The sequence below is a fragment of the Malania oleifera genome, chromosome 11 (genome assembly GCF_029873635.1).
Source record: "Malania oleifera isolate guangnan ecotype guangnan chromosome 11, ASM2987363v1, whole genome shotgun sequence".
Classification (NCBI taxonomy): domain Eukaryota; kingdom Viridiplantae; phylum Streptophyta; class Magnoliopsida; order Santalales; family Ximeniaceae; genus Malania; species Malania oleifera.
This window is the reverse complement of record NC_080427.1, coordinates 77,723,758-77,739,133: the sequence shown is the minus strand read 5'-3', so window position 1 is coordinate 77,739,133 and position 15,376 is coordinate 77,723,758.

The following is a 15,376-nucleotide window of genomic DNA, read 5'->3' as shown; positions in this document are numbered from 1 at the left end:
AGTATCCCCAATTTCCAACTCATCATAGCTGATAAAATGTGAAGGATCCAACACATACCTCCTCAACATGGATACGTGAAACGCATTGTGGACCTTCAAGAGTGTTGGGGGTAGTGCAATCCTGTAAGCTACTGGACCCACTCACTCAAGTACCTCGAATGGTCCGATGTACCTCGGGCTTAGCTTGCCCTTCCTCCCAAATTTCATCACCCCCTTCATCGGAGCGATACGCAAAAATACCTTACCCCCCGCCTCAAATTCTAACTCACGGCGACGAACATCTGCGTAACTCTTATGCTAACTCTGAGCTGATCTAATCCTCTCTTGGATCAAACCCACCTTCTTAGATGCCTACTGCACAAGTTCAGGTCCTAACACCTAACGTTCACCAACCTCATCCCAACACAAAGGAGATCGACACCTCCGACCATACAAAGCCTCGAACGGTGCCATCCCGATACTAGCCTGGAAGCTGTTATTATAAGCGAACTCTACTAGTGGCATAAACTGTATCCAGCTACCATCGAAGTCTAACACACAAGCTCGCAACATATCTTCCAAGATCTGTATCGTCCTCTCCGACTGTCCATCAGTCTGGGGGTGGAACGCTGTACTGAAAGTAAGCTTCGTCCCCAGTGCCTCCTGTAAGCTCATCTAGAATCGAGAAGTAAACCTTGGATCTCGATCTGACACAATGGACACCGGTATCCCGTGCATTCTCACAATCTCATGCATATACAACTCCGCCAGCTTACTCAAAGGATAGCCAACCTTCATCGGTATAAAATGAGCAGATTTTGTCAACTTGTCCACAATTACCCAAACAACATTCTGCTTGTGAAGTGCTAGCGGCAATCTGGTCACAAAGTCCATGGAAATATGCTCCCATTTCCACACCGGAATAGGCAAAGGCTGCAGCGGCCCTGCCAGCCTCTGATGTTCAATTTTTACCTGCTGACACGTCAGACACTTCTCCACGAACTGAGCAATCTACCTTTTCATACCAGACCACTAGAAGGTATTGCCCAAGTCACGATACATCTTTGTACTACCAGGATGTACCGTAAACAAAGAACGATGTGCTTCCTCCAGAATCATCTATTGGATCTCATCATTGTTCGGAACACATAACCTGGTCCCAAACCTCAGTACACCTCTTTCAGAGATGTTAAACTCTGTAGCTAGTCCTTGCTGTACCTTTTCCATAATCTCAACTAACTCTGCATCACTAGCCTGCGCAACTTTTATATGCTCAACCAAAGTCGGCCGGATCACCAAGCTAGAAATGAAAACCTGATGATCACCATACACCAACTTTATACGTTAACTCTCCAAATCTTGTCTGATGTGATGCTGAGCTACAACTGCAGCTACAACCGCAGGTCATGACTTCCAACTCAATGCATAAGCCACCACATTAGCTTTTCCCGGGTGATAGTTGATCGTACAATCGTAGTTCTTAATTAACTCAAGCTACCGTCTCTGCCTTATATTCAACTTCTTCTGCGTGAAGAAATACCTGAGGCTTTTGTGGTCAGTAAAAATCTCACACTGCACACCATATAGATAGTGTCTCTAGATCTTCAGTGCATATACAACAGCAGCCAACTCCAGATCGTGCGCAGGGTAGTTCTTCTTATATTCTTTTAGTTGCCGAGAAGCATACGCTACTATCTTACCCTGCTGCATAAGCACACATCCTAGACCTTTCAGATACGCGTCGCTATAGATCACAAACCCACCATCCCCCGAAGGAATGATCAAAACCGGAGCAGTAACCAGCCGGTGTTTCAACTCGTGAAAACACTGCTTGCAATCACTGGTCCACTCAAACTACACTCCTTTCCTAGTCAATCGAGTTAGAGGCCCAGACAGTTTGGAAAACCCCTTCACGAACCAACGATAATAACCCACCAATCCTAAAAAACTTTGAACCTCCTGCACATTCTTCGTCCTTACCCAGTCAACCATAGCTTCAATCTTGCTAGGATCAACTGATATACCATCATCATTAACCACATGGCCTAAGAACGCAATCTCACTCAACTAAAATTCACACTTCTTCAGTTTAGCATACAACTTTTTCTCCCGCAGAGTCTGTAATACTAACCTCAAAAGGTTCTTATGCTTTTTTAAACTCCTCGAGTACACTAGAATGTTATCAATGAATACCACCACGAATCGATCCAGGTACTCATGGAAAATCCTGTTCATCAAATCTATGAATACCGCTGGAGCATTGGTCAACCCAAATGGCATAACCAAGAACTCGTAGTGGCCGTATCTGGTTCAGAAAGCCGTCTTCGCTACATCCTTAGATCTAACCCTCACCTGATGATATCCTGACCACAAGTCGATCTTCGAAAAGACCCGCGTTCCCTGCAACTGGTCAAAGAGATCATCAATACGAGGTAAAGGATAGCGATTCTTCACAGTCACCTTGTTAATCTCATGGTAATCAATGCACATCTGCATCGACCCGTCCTTCTTTTTCACAAACAATACTGGAGCTCCCCAGGACGAAACACTAGGTCGAATGAAACCCTTGTCCAGTAATTCCTGCAACTGCGCATTCAACTCTCGAAGTTCAGCTAGAGCAATCCGGTACGGAGCTTTAGAGATCGGTGCCTTACCAGGCAGCAACTCTATCGTAAACTTCACCTCACAATCCGGAGGTAAACCGGGTAAATCATCTAGAAACACATCTGGGAACTCGCTGAATACCTAAATATCCTCAAGTCTCAGCTCATCCCATGGCGGTTCCTCCACACAAGCTAGGTACCCCTGACACCCGTTCAAGAGTACCCTCCTCGCCTGTAGTGCTGATAGAATCTGTGGCGCTGGGCGCACACACGATCCCACAAATTCATACTCCTACTCCCCAAGAGGTCTAAAAACTACGACCTTCCTACAACAATCGATCACAGCATAACTGGAGAATAACCAATCCATCCCTAGAATAACATCGAACCCTAACATGTCGTAAACAACAAGATTCGCTGGTAACAACTTCCCCTGAATTACCACTAGGTAGTCTACCAACATCTTCCTACAGAAAGACACACTCCCAAATGGCGTAGTAACAGATAATACCTCGTTCATAACTTGGGTCTCAACCTCACATCATCCAACAAAACTCACAGATATAAAAGAATGGGTTGCACTCAAATCAAACAAAACAGAAGCCTTATTTGAAAGCAATAATAAGGTACCTCTCACTACGTTCCCTACATGCTCAGCGTTCGCTGGAGTAAGAGAGTATACTCTGGCCGGAGTTGTACTCGTTTGAATGGTTCTCTGAGGTATCTAGTTGCTCTCTCGGTTCACACTAGATGCAGGCATGTCTCGCTTCCGTGCACGACAATCACAAAACATGTGGCCTAGCTGGCCACAGTTGTAGCAGTTACCCCCAAATGACTAGCACTCACCCTCATGCCAATTGTGGCATCTGGTACAACGTGAACTAGTCTAGCTCATCTGAGAATCCTGGCACTTGGTATTCTGGCGGTAACCCGAGCCCTTGCTCCTCTTCTTCCACGATCCCTGACGAGATCCTATCTGAGAACCAGAAGGTACTGTCCTCTTCCTCGATTCCTGATCTACCTCGTCCTCTCAGATACCAGTCTCAATCACTGTGGCTTTATCCACCAACACCAAGAACTCGCGGATCTGAAGCATACCCACTAATTTGCGGATATCCTTCCTCAGGCCCTTCTTAAATCTCCGAGTCTTCTCATAATCGTTCGAGATCAAACACGGCGCAAATCGAGACAACTCTATGTACCGAGCTACATACCCCTGCACCGTCAAACTCCTCAGAGTTAGAGTAGAAAACTCATCCACCTTCACATCACGTACTCAAGCCGGGAAGTATGTGTTAAAGAACACCTCTTTGAAATGACTCCACGTCATCTCCTCAGGACTGGCACTCTGCTTCTCTACCAGACTCACCGCAGTCCACCATTGACCTGCCTCCCCATATAGTTGGAAGGTAGCATAGAGGACTCGCTGCTTGTCCGTGCAGTAAAGGACTTCCAAAATTCTCTTAGTCTTCTCAACCCAGTCCTTCACCACTATCGGATCAAGTCCTCCTATAAATGTTGAAGGGTGCATGCGTGTGAACCTCTCGATCATACACCCCGCATTAGTAGGCGAGCTCTCGCGTCTCCTAACACTCCGCCCAATCTCTCGTAACACCTGCCTTGTCAAACCTCGAGGCATAGAAGGAGACTCATCACTCGCAATCTCCTCGGAGCCACTTCCTAGGTCATTATCCTTGGGCTCCATTCTACAACACAATAGGAATCTATCAGTATCCCTATAACACATACAGTTAACACAATGATCTACCTCCAATCATGTTAACTATTCCTGCTAGGTCTAGGTCTGTCCTATCACACCAACAGGAAAGTCATCAATGATCTGCCCTACTTTTACTGGAATTTTCATCCCAGGAAAAACACGGAATATCGTCGACAAATCCCGATCTAGCAACTGAACAACCCTCAACTAACTCTACTCATATCCCACATCCTATACTCTGGTATGTACTCACAGCTAAGCCTAACCAAGTCTACAAGACCTAACAACCTGGTTAGCTCTAATACCAAGCTGTCACGCCCCAAACCTATAAATGGGACCCAGGGGTGAAAATGTAATCTAACCTATCCCTGTATCATACAAACCATCCATAGATACAGTACAAAGGATGAGGGTCTGACCTTTTGGGGTTCCCAAGCACCCTAAACACATCCAACACAACAGGATATACGTAGTGGAAAAAGGTCATTCTATATATATATGCAGTACCATACTAGAGTCTATATAAGAGCAGAACAGGCTCTATCATACAACATACAACTGGATACCCAACACATCCCAAAAATGGCAACCCATCAACACAGTCCTAGCACTTACCCAAGCGCTAACCATAGTACACCGGCCACTACACTCCTTACACCAGGACGCTAGTTCCGGTTACTCGAAGGACCTGTAAAAATGTACGTACAGTGGGGTGAGACACCTCTCAGTAAGGAAGAATACAAGTTATATCGGTGTGTGGCATTTGAGTGTTATCATGATGCAACATACAAGCAGTTAAATGCAATCCAATACTAGTTTACACAGTGCATACACGCACACACACACATGATCAGCAATCCCGGTGTCGTCACACCTATTAGCCTGAAGCCGGCCCGCGATACGGTGTTGGCCCATAGCCAACCCACGTAACACAACGCCACTGGCACATGGCTAGTCCCCGACTCCTATGGCATCGTACCAGCGCTAACTGGTGGATCCACACCCTTTGGCCTGATCTGCCGGAATATGCTCACGCCCTCGGATATAGAGATGGACCTTTGCCAATCTATGGCCAACGATTTCATACGCCCTTGGATATAGAACCGGACCTCTGCCAATCTATGGCCAGCGATTTCATACGCCCTCGGATATAGAGCCGGACACTCTCAGTACTTGGAACAATTTCGGAATTGTGTTTCTACTAGCATTTTAACATATCACACACACATGCATGCTCATATAACCAAACAAACCATACCCATTTGGTAATCTAAAATCATGGTTTTCAAACATATACAATTTAAAACAAGTCAAGGCATAACCATCCTAATAACACAGTATAAATCAACATATACGCACAGTTTCCAACAAAACCAGGGATGCAGCCCGTCGTCCCCCTTTTTCCAAAATTGTAATCATGAAAAACTCATAGTTTTCCCCGTTAGATTCCCCCAAATAAGTAGCCAAAACATACACAGGACCGTGAACCACAGTTCTACCAAGTCCGATTTCAAAAATAACCGATATAAACACAATTCCCCATACATTTTCCCTGAATAGCAAATCCCAAACTTTAAGGCCTTTAAACAGTAAACTGAGTTCCAAAACTTGCAAATCACAGTATAGAATATACTCATAAGACTGTTCCCTACAAAACTATCGGATCAGAATTGAAAATCGAGCCTCACCTCGATTTTACGCCAAGACTCGAAAATCTCCGAAACGGAATTCCGATCCATAGAACTTGTAGAGAATCCTTCCACGATCCTCGTGGTAACTTCAGATTCATGATTCTAGCGACAAACAACAAAGAAATCTAGAGAGATAGAGAGTAGGAAGAGTTCTAGAGAGAGAGAGAGAGAGAGAGAGATATTTGAGTTTTCTTAGTTGAGAAGTAAAGAGAATTCCATTTATAGCCCCTTTGACTCAGGCGTCTTCATCGACGAGATGGTGTCCTCGTCGACAAGGCTCTATAGTCTTATTGTTGACGAGACGGTGGATTCGTTGACGAATTCTGATATCATCGGTTTCCCGAAACTCCTCGGCTTCTCCTCGTTGATGAGCCTCTGAACTTCATCGATGAGAGATGCATGACCTTCGTCAACGAAACCTATTAAATCCCCAATTTGCCCCTCTCTTTATTTTTTTAAACACATATATTACGGTTCGGGTTCTTACATAACATATGAAAATTTTTAAATAGTTGGGTACAACAAAAACACACAATGAATATGAATTATTGTTTCTTAGATTTTTTTTTTTTTTTTTAAACTAAAAGAGGGCAGCACCTCCATTTATATATTAATATACCCTCACTTTTGGCGAAGGAATACCGTGGTTACAAGTTAAAACAAACCGACCAAACTAGAACAAACAAAATTAAACATAACTAACAAAGGAGATAAAAACATAAAAACAACCAAAATCAAAACGAAATACATCAAATGAAACTCTATAGTTGAACTAACGACGAACGGAAACAAGACCCCACCTATCTATCCGAAGGATACCTTTTAGATAATGTGGTAGAATGTGTTGTTTTTCGTAGATTACATTGTTTCTCATTTCTCCTTCTTAGGTTTAGTTTTTAGAAGTGACTTTTTCCTAACAAATATGAAACTCCACAAAATAAATTTCATTTCAATTTTGTCAAACCAATATGGAAATTTTGAATAAGAAAGATTCATTTTTTAGCAACAACTCCAAATAGGAGGTTGTAAAATGAGGTTAAGAAAAAAAATGTAATATAGGGAAAAAATTTTAAGGGTGAAATTCAACAATACCTATAAAACTCTATTTCTTGAGTTTTTGAAAACTACAAAAAAATAAGTCTTGAAATTAAAATTCATTAAAAAAAATAAACCTTCCGCTATTTGACTATTAGTCAATCATTAAGTACATGTAAGAAAATCAATTTTATCCTTAATAAAATAAAAATTTATCCTTTTTATTCATTTGTGATAAAGTAGTTTACAAAAATGACATTAAATTAATAAATTAAGTTGGAAAAAATTGGTCAATTAAATAAGAATATGTTGTGAAAATTGAATTTGTAAGTAAATTGGACATCCAATTCTCATATTGACCAGTTTAACTAGTTCGATTATTTTGTGTCAACCATTTGATATAAGCATGACAAAATAATTAAATTATTTTTTGAAAATTTTTAAAATATAAGAAAAATAAATAACATTAATAATTCAAAAATTTTACTTAGATAATTATATTGATCCAAAATATTTGTTATATAAATTTTTATGCAAATTAAATATTTAAATATATATTCAAAAAGTATATATATATATATATATATATATATATATATATATTACAATAGAAGAACTAAAACTCAACTTATAATTTTAATATATAAAGTATGAATTTTAAAATTTTAGTTTCTATTTTTTATATTATGTTTGATAGGTTACTTGAATTTTAAAATATTGAATTGTGTTTTATTTAATTTATGATGTGTTTGGTCATAATTTTTTTATGAAAATTGCATCTAACAAATATTTTGTAGTATTATAATTACTAAGTATGTTTTATGGTTTATTAGTAATTTTTTATTTTTTATTTTTCATATATATTTTAAAAAATTTTAAAATTATAAAAGAATTATTTGTCATTGTCGATAGCCATTTTGATTGAATGCCCGAAATAGAGATTGACAAGCTTTTTTGCATTTTGTACCTTTTATTTTTATTTTTACATTATTTGCTTAGTTTTTGCCATTTTTATGTTTACCAAGTGATCTAAGACAATTCAAAACGGTAAGGTGGGGTTTGAAAGCAATTCTGATCTCATGCATGCAAATCAAGATAAAATTCTTTGTTATTCTGGACATTTCTATCCTCTTTTTATCAATTCTGACTACAACGGGTGATTCGAAGCAGTTCAAAATGCTAAGAAGAGATATAATAGTAATTTTAACTTTAAGCACACAAATTGAGGTTAAATCACTCACGTTTTAGGTTTTCTAAATTCTTTTTGCCAAATCTGATTGCGCCAGGTGATATGGAGCAATCCAACATGGTAAGAAGAGATCTAACGGTGATTTTGACTTTAGACACACGCATGGAGGCAAAATCTTGTCATTTTTAGAATTTTGGTCTTTTCTATCAAATCTGACTACACCCGATAATTTGGAGTAGTCTGAAATGGTAAGGTAGTGTGCCTCGGTGACTTTGCTCTTCAACACAAAAATCAAGGCAAAAATCCCTCTATTTTTGGCTTTTTAGCTATTTGTTTGTCAAATCTAACTTCACTAATCCAGAGTAATCCAAAAAATAATAAGAAGAAATCAAACTATAATTTTGATTTTTACACGAAAATTAAGGTAGAAACTCTGAATTTTCTACCATTTTTGAATACTTTTGAAATTTTTGGACATTTTTTGTGCACCTTATATACACTTTTATTTATTTTAATAAAATAAATTTTTTTAAAAAAATTTAATATATTATTATAACATGTTAATATTAAAATTTTTGAAATTAAAAAATAGAAATTAAACTAGTTTTTTCAAGAAAAATGAAAAATTGGAAAAGCAAATGCAAGTCTGCCCCAAAATGGCACTGTTTTATTCTTGAAAAAAATAAAGAAGAAAATAAAAATAGGATGCACCCGCTTATGGCGCCCAATGTAGGCGCAAGCATGCACTCGTTTGTTGAGTTAGTGAAATGATGTCATTTTAGGATATTTGAAAAATAAAAAAATATATATATCAGGGGGGTGGGGGCAAAATGATGTCGTTTTGCCCACTCCCTTCAGTTGTGTTCTTTGCAAGTTCCAACTGCCAAAGCTCCCGCGACCCCCCATCTTTTGCGACTAAAGGGGGGGCCCTCCCCCTTTTTTCTCTCTCTTCACTTCTCTTTTCTAATGGTCAAAATCCACACTTTTTAATGATTTTTGTGGTTTTTTCTTCAAAATAAACCAAACATATCTTTCAAAAAATATAAATTTTTAATGAACAATTCATGATGCGACAGTTGAGTGGATTAAAAAATCTTTAAAAAAAAAAAAACACTTGAAGGGATTTTAAGTCAAGTTTTATGGTTTTCCTCTCAAAGAAACCAAATCATGCAAATTCTAAATATTTTTTTAATAAATAACCAAAAAGTATTCTTAAACTTGAATTAAAAATATTTTTTGGAAATTACAAATAATTTGATTCTTTTTTTGAGAATATGTAGGCAGTTTTATGAATACATCCTTTCAGGAGCAGCTCTTCCCAATATGGGGCCATAAGCGAATGATTTAATTAGGAACCTTTAATATTTTATTTAATTTTTATTTTTATTTAAAATTAATTTTTCTAGGTACATCAAATAATTTTAACTGCACTGCATGTGCACTCCACCCACCAAACACGTGAATTCCATGAAATTAACGGAGATGGAGAATGGTGAATGCATGCATGAAGATGAGGTAACGAATTGAGAAATGAATAGTTAAATTAAATCCCAGAGGTTGGAGAGAGAAAGAGAGAGAGGCCATGCGTGGGTCAATAATTTATATATACATATAAGCGATAGACTTTATTATGTACAGGGGTACTGAGTATTGATACAGTAGCTAGTAACTACCAATAATATTAACATTATTATATTAAAAAAAAGTAAGGGTCCCAAAATTTTTGGGGCTTTAGGCAAATACCTCAATGGCCTTAATGAAGAGCCGGCCTTATATCCTTTAATAATTTTTTTATTTAAAAAAAAAAAAAGACAAAGAGATTTTTACACCTATGTGCTAGGACAAATGATTTCATGCTCACCTCACCAACACGTTGGGATCAACATATTGCTTATTAGGATATGTATGCTTTTGGCGATGGTTAAAAAAGATAGTAATCATGCTGGACTGTATTTGCTGCACGTGCTAGAAAAAATAAATTATGTAGCTTTGAGTTTGGCTATTTGTTCCTATTTGAATGAAGTTATGCATTTGAGAATTTTTATTACTATTAAATATGACAATATATTTTAGTTTATAAATTTAGAAAAATTAAATATTAATGAATTCAAAGTTAAATTTTTTTTTTTGCATGGGAAAAAAAAGCAGATCAAATAATTTTTTTAAAAAAATATAGTTCCTTATAAGAATGAACCTTTTATTTTGTTATTATTATTATTATTATTATTATTATTATTATTAAAATTGATGTTTGATGGTCAATATATTTTTGGTTAGTTTTTACTAGCTATTAATTAAAAGAATCCTAATCAATTTAATGATTTTTTTTAATTCACCATCATTTGTATGTCTTAATTTACAAGTTATTTTTTTATTATTAAAAAATTTAAATTATGAGTATATAAGTGATTTAATAAATTTAATTTTATAATAAAATTTAAAAAATTTTAAATTCTTACTATTGATTAAATTCAAAATTTATAACGATAGTTCAAATTTAATCATAAAACAACCAAATTCCTCCACCCTTAAACTAAACATTTTTTATTTCTAATATTTATGATTATTTTTTAATTTATTTATTTTTTAATTTTAATAGATTTTTAATTTTTTTAAATTAAGAAAAATAATAAAAAACATGAAAAAAAATAAGCAAAATATTTTTATAATCAGGAAAAAAATATTTGAGTTATTTTGCTCAAATTTTAAAAATATAGAAATATAAAAATACCAAAAAATGAGAAAATTTTTTAAAAAAATTTCAAAAAATTTAGAAAAAAATGTTGGAAAATTTTAGAAAATTTTTGTAAAATTTTTTTAGAAAAATTTAGGAATGTTTTAAAGATTCTTTTGCATAATATTTGATGGTTTTACTTGATTTGTGTGTGTGTGCGCATCTCGATTATTTAACAAAGGGTAAAGAGATATTTCAGACCTCATCTATATCAGTTTTGATGAATGTTTATCCTCGTTTGGAGGTCTTATTAGACATTTTTAATCGCACTTTGATTTTTATTTCCTTTTAACTTATTTTATTTATTTATTTATTTTAAAGGGAATAATTAAATATTATTAGATTCAATTTAGGAATAATTCATGATTAATTAGGTACCGTTCGTAAAATGAGTGTGTAAGGGGTGCTGATACCTTCTTCTCGTACAACTAAATTTCCGATCCCAACTCTGATAAAAGCAGATGGAAACTAGTGGTTTCTTGGCATAGGATTAGTTTAAAGATCAATTAATGAGTAGTAATTAGGTGATCAAACTTAATGGATCAAACTATATCTAGATAAATAAATAGGTTAGTGGTGACTCGATTGAATTTCAATATTATTATTTTTCGCCATTTTGAATCATTCTCTGTGACAAAGTCTTTCATTATTTTTTCTAACATAATAACTTTTCCTATTATTTCATAAAAAAATAGCAATTGTAGGGAGAAGTTGGGATTGTTGGTGTGCAAAGGAAGTTGAAAATAAGTAATAAATCATTCGGACAATGATGATAAATGGATAAGGCATAATGTGAAAGGAGAGTGTGGGGTTTCAGTGTGAAAAGGAAGACTAACGCACATCATCATTATTAGTGAGATTCAATTCTTCAGGTTGACTCATCCGTATAATTGTCCTAGGGATTCAACTGGTTGATAATCTCTCATTATGCACTTGCAAAATGGAACTCAAATAAGAGCTTTTTCAGTTCAAAATGCCTTTTTTTTTTTTTTTAATTAGGAAAAATATTACAATTTAACATTTATGCAATGGAATGAAAAATTTATATGTAAATTTATCACTTTGTTCTATGCATATACCTGATTCAATTCTTTTTTTTTTTTTTTTGGTTTCATTCTTGATTATAATATATTTGATGATTATCTCTGTCGCAACGTCCTGGAAAAGGATCCGAAATGGCAATGAATAATAGATATTGAATTTTGAAATGGAGTTGCCACTAACCTATTATTTATCTTGATACGATTAAAACACCTATTTACTACTCATTGATTGGTTCATAGGTCAAGGAACCAGTAGTCCTAGTCTGCTATACAAGAATCGGGATCTGGAGTTCGGTTATACGAAGAGAAGGTACTAGATGTAACGCCCCAACCTGGGTCTGTCAGGGAGCACTGCGTCTCTCCTCCTCCACCTGAACCAGACAATAGGGGGCGGGCCTTATCAGATTAATGACTGACCCCACAAACCAATACATGTCCTTTTTAGTGTGTTTTGTCCTCACTCATACATTTCCTAAGAAAATTTCTCAGGTGGTCACCCATCCCAAGATTGCTCCAAGCCAAGCACGCTTAACTATGAAGTTCTTATGGGAAGGCTCCCGAAAAGAAAGGTGCGCCTTATTGATATGGGTAGTAACATCTAGTCTTTTAAGCCTTTCAACCATGGGCTATCACATTCTCCCCCCCTTATAGAACGCAACATCCTCGTTGCTAACCTACATTTCCAAACCCAAGCGATGTGAATCTCATCACACTTCCAGCTGGGTGTTGGCTTTAATACCATTTGTAACGTCCCAACCTGGGTCTGCTAGGGAGCACTGTGTCTCTCTTTCTCCACCTGGACCAGACAATAGGGGGCGGGCCTTATCAGACTAATTACTGGCCCCACAAACTAACACGTGTCATTTTCAGTGTGTTTTGTCCTCACTCACACACTTCCTGAGAAAAATTCCCAGATTATTATCCTTAGGCTCCATTCTGCAACACAATAGGAATCTGTCAATATCCCTACAACACATACAGTTAACACAATGATCTACACTAATCATGTTAACTACTTCCTGTTAGGTCTAGGTCTGTCCTATCACACCGACACAAAAGTCATCAATGATCTGTCCTGTTTTTACTGGAATCGTCATCCTAGGAAAAACACGGAATATCGTTGACAAATCTCGGTCTAGTAACTGAACAACCCTCAACCAACTCTACCCATATCCACATCTTATACTCTAGTATGTACTCATAATTAAGCCTAACCAGGTCTATAAGATCTAGTAACCTGGTTAGCTCTGATACCAAGTTGTCACGCCCCGAACCCTAAAATGGGACCTAGAGGTGATAATGTAACCTAACCTGTCCCTGTATCATACAAATCATCACAGATACAATACAAAGGATAAGGGTTCGATCCCGTGGGGTTCCCAGGCACCCTAAACACATCCAATCACAATCATGTACGCAGCGGAAAAAGTATTTCTATATCAACGTATGAAGTACCATACCAGAGTCTATACAAAAGCAGAACATGGCTTTAACAAAACGTACAAACTCGGTGCCCAAATACAACTCAAAATGGCAACCCAACAAAACTACAGTCCTAGCACTTACCTAAGCGCTAACGCAGTACACCGGCTACTACACTCCCTACACCAGGACGCTAGTTCCGTTTCCCTGAAGGACCTGTAAAAATGTACGTACAGTAGGGGTGAGACACCTCTCAGTAAGGAAGAACACAGGTTATATCGATGTGTGGCATTTAAGTGTTATCATGATACAACATACACGTAATTAAATGCATTCCAGTACTAATTTACACAGTGCATACACGCACATATACGACGGCTATTTATACGTAACCCGGTCACAATACATACACATGATCAGTAATCCTTAGTGTTGTCACACTCTTCGACCTAAAGCCGGCCCGCGACATACAGCGTTGGCCCATAGCCAACCCGCGAACACAGCGCCATCGGCACATGGCTAGTCCCCGACTCCCATAGCATCGTACTGGCGCTAAACTGGTGGATCCACACCCTTCTGCATGATCTGCCGAAATAGGCTCACGCCCTCGGATATAGAGCCGGACACTCTTGCCTACATGGCAGGCGATAACACGCCCTCAGATATAGAGCCGGACACTCTCAGTACCTGGGACAATTTCGGAACCGCGTTCCTACTAGCATTTCAACATATCACACACACATGCATACTCATATAACCAAACAAACCACACTCATTTGGTAATCTAAATTATGGTTTTCCAAACAAATATAGTTTAAATAAAGTCAAGGCAGAACCATCCCAATATCACAGTATAAATCACACATATACTCGATTTTCAACAAAACCCGGGATTCAGCCAGTCGCCCCTTTTTTCCCAAAAATGTAATAATGAAAAACCCATAACTTTCCCCGTTAGATCCCCCCAAATGAGTAGTCAAAACACACACAAGATCGTGCACCACAGTTCCACTAAGTCCAATTTAAAAAATAACCAATATAAACATAGTTCCCCTTACCTTAACCCCGTAAGCAAATCCCGAACTCTAAGGTCCCTAAACAGCGAACCGAGTTCCAAAACCTACAAATCACAGTACAGAAAATACTCACAAGACTGATACCTACAAAACTACCGGATCAGAATTGAAAACCGAACCTTACCTTGATTTTTCGCCAAAACTCGAAAACCTCCGAAATGAGATTCCGATCCGTAGAAGTTGTAGAGAATCCTTCCACGATCCTCTTGGTAGCTTTCTGATTCCGTCAACGATCGGCGAAGAATTCTAGAGAGAAGGAGTAGGGAGAGGTTTAGAGAGAGAGAGAGATAAAAATCTAAGTTTGCTTAACTTGTAAGAAATGAGAATTTCCTTTATAGCCCTTTGACTTGGGCAATTTCCAATTTTGCCCCTCTCCTAATATTTAAACCCATTTTTCATATTTCGGGTTCTTACAATCTCCTTTCCTTACAAAAATTTCATTCTCGAAATTTGCCATCTCTCATTCCCAGATTCATACATACAATCAAATACATAAACACAACTCAAGAGCGAACTGGTGATCATCACAACGTAGTTCCATCATACACATACACATAGACATAACTCAAGAGCGAACTGGAGATCACCACAGTACAGTCCCATCTTACACATACATATACATACCCTCACTTATGGCGGAGGAATACCGTGGTTACATATACAATAGTCTCAGGAGTTCACAATACTCACACTCCCGACGGCTAACCACCTATCCCAACCCACAGTAGGATCATGTACAAGTGCTCAAAATAACTGTGTGAGTGAGGACAAAAACACATTGAAAAGGACATGTGTTGGTTTGTGGGGTCAGTCATTAGTCCGATAAGGCTCGCCCCCCTATTTTCTGGTCTAGGTGGAGGAGGAGAGACATAGTGCTCCTTGGC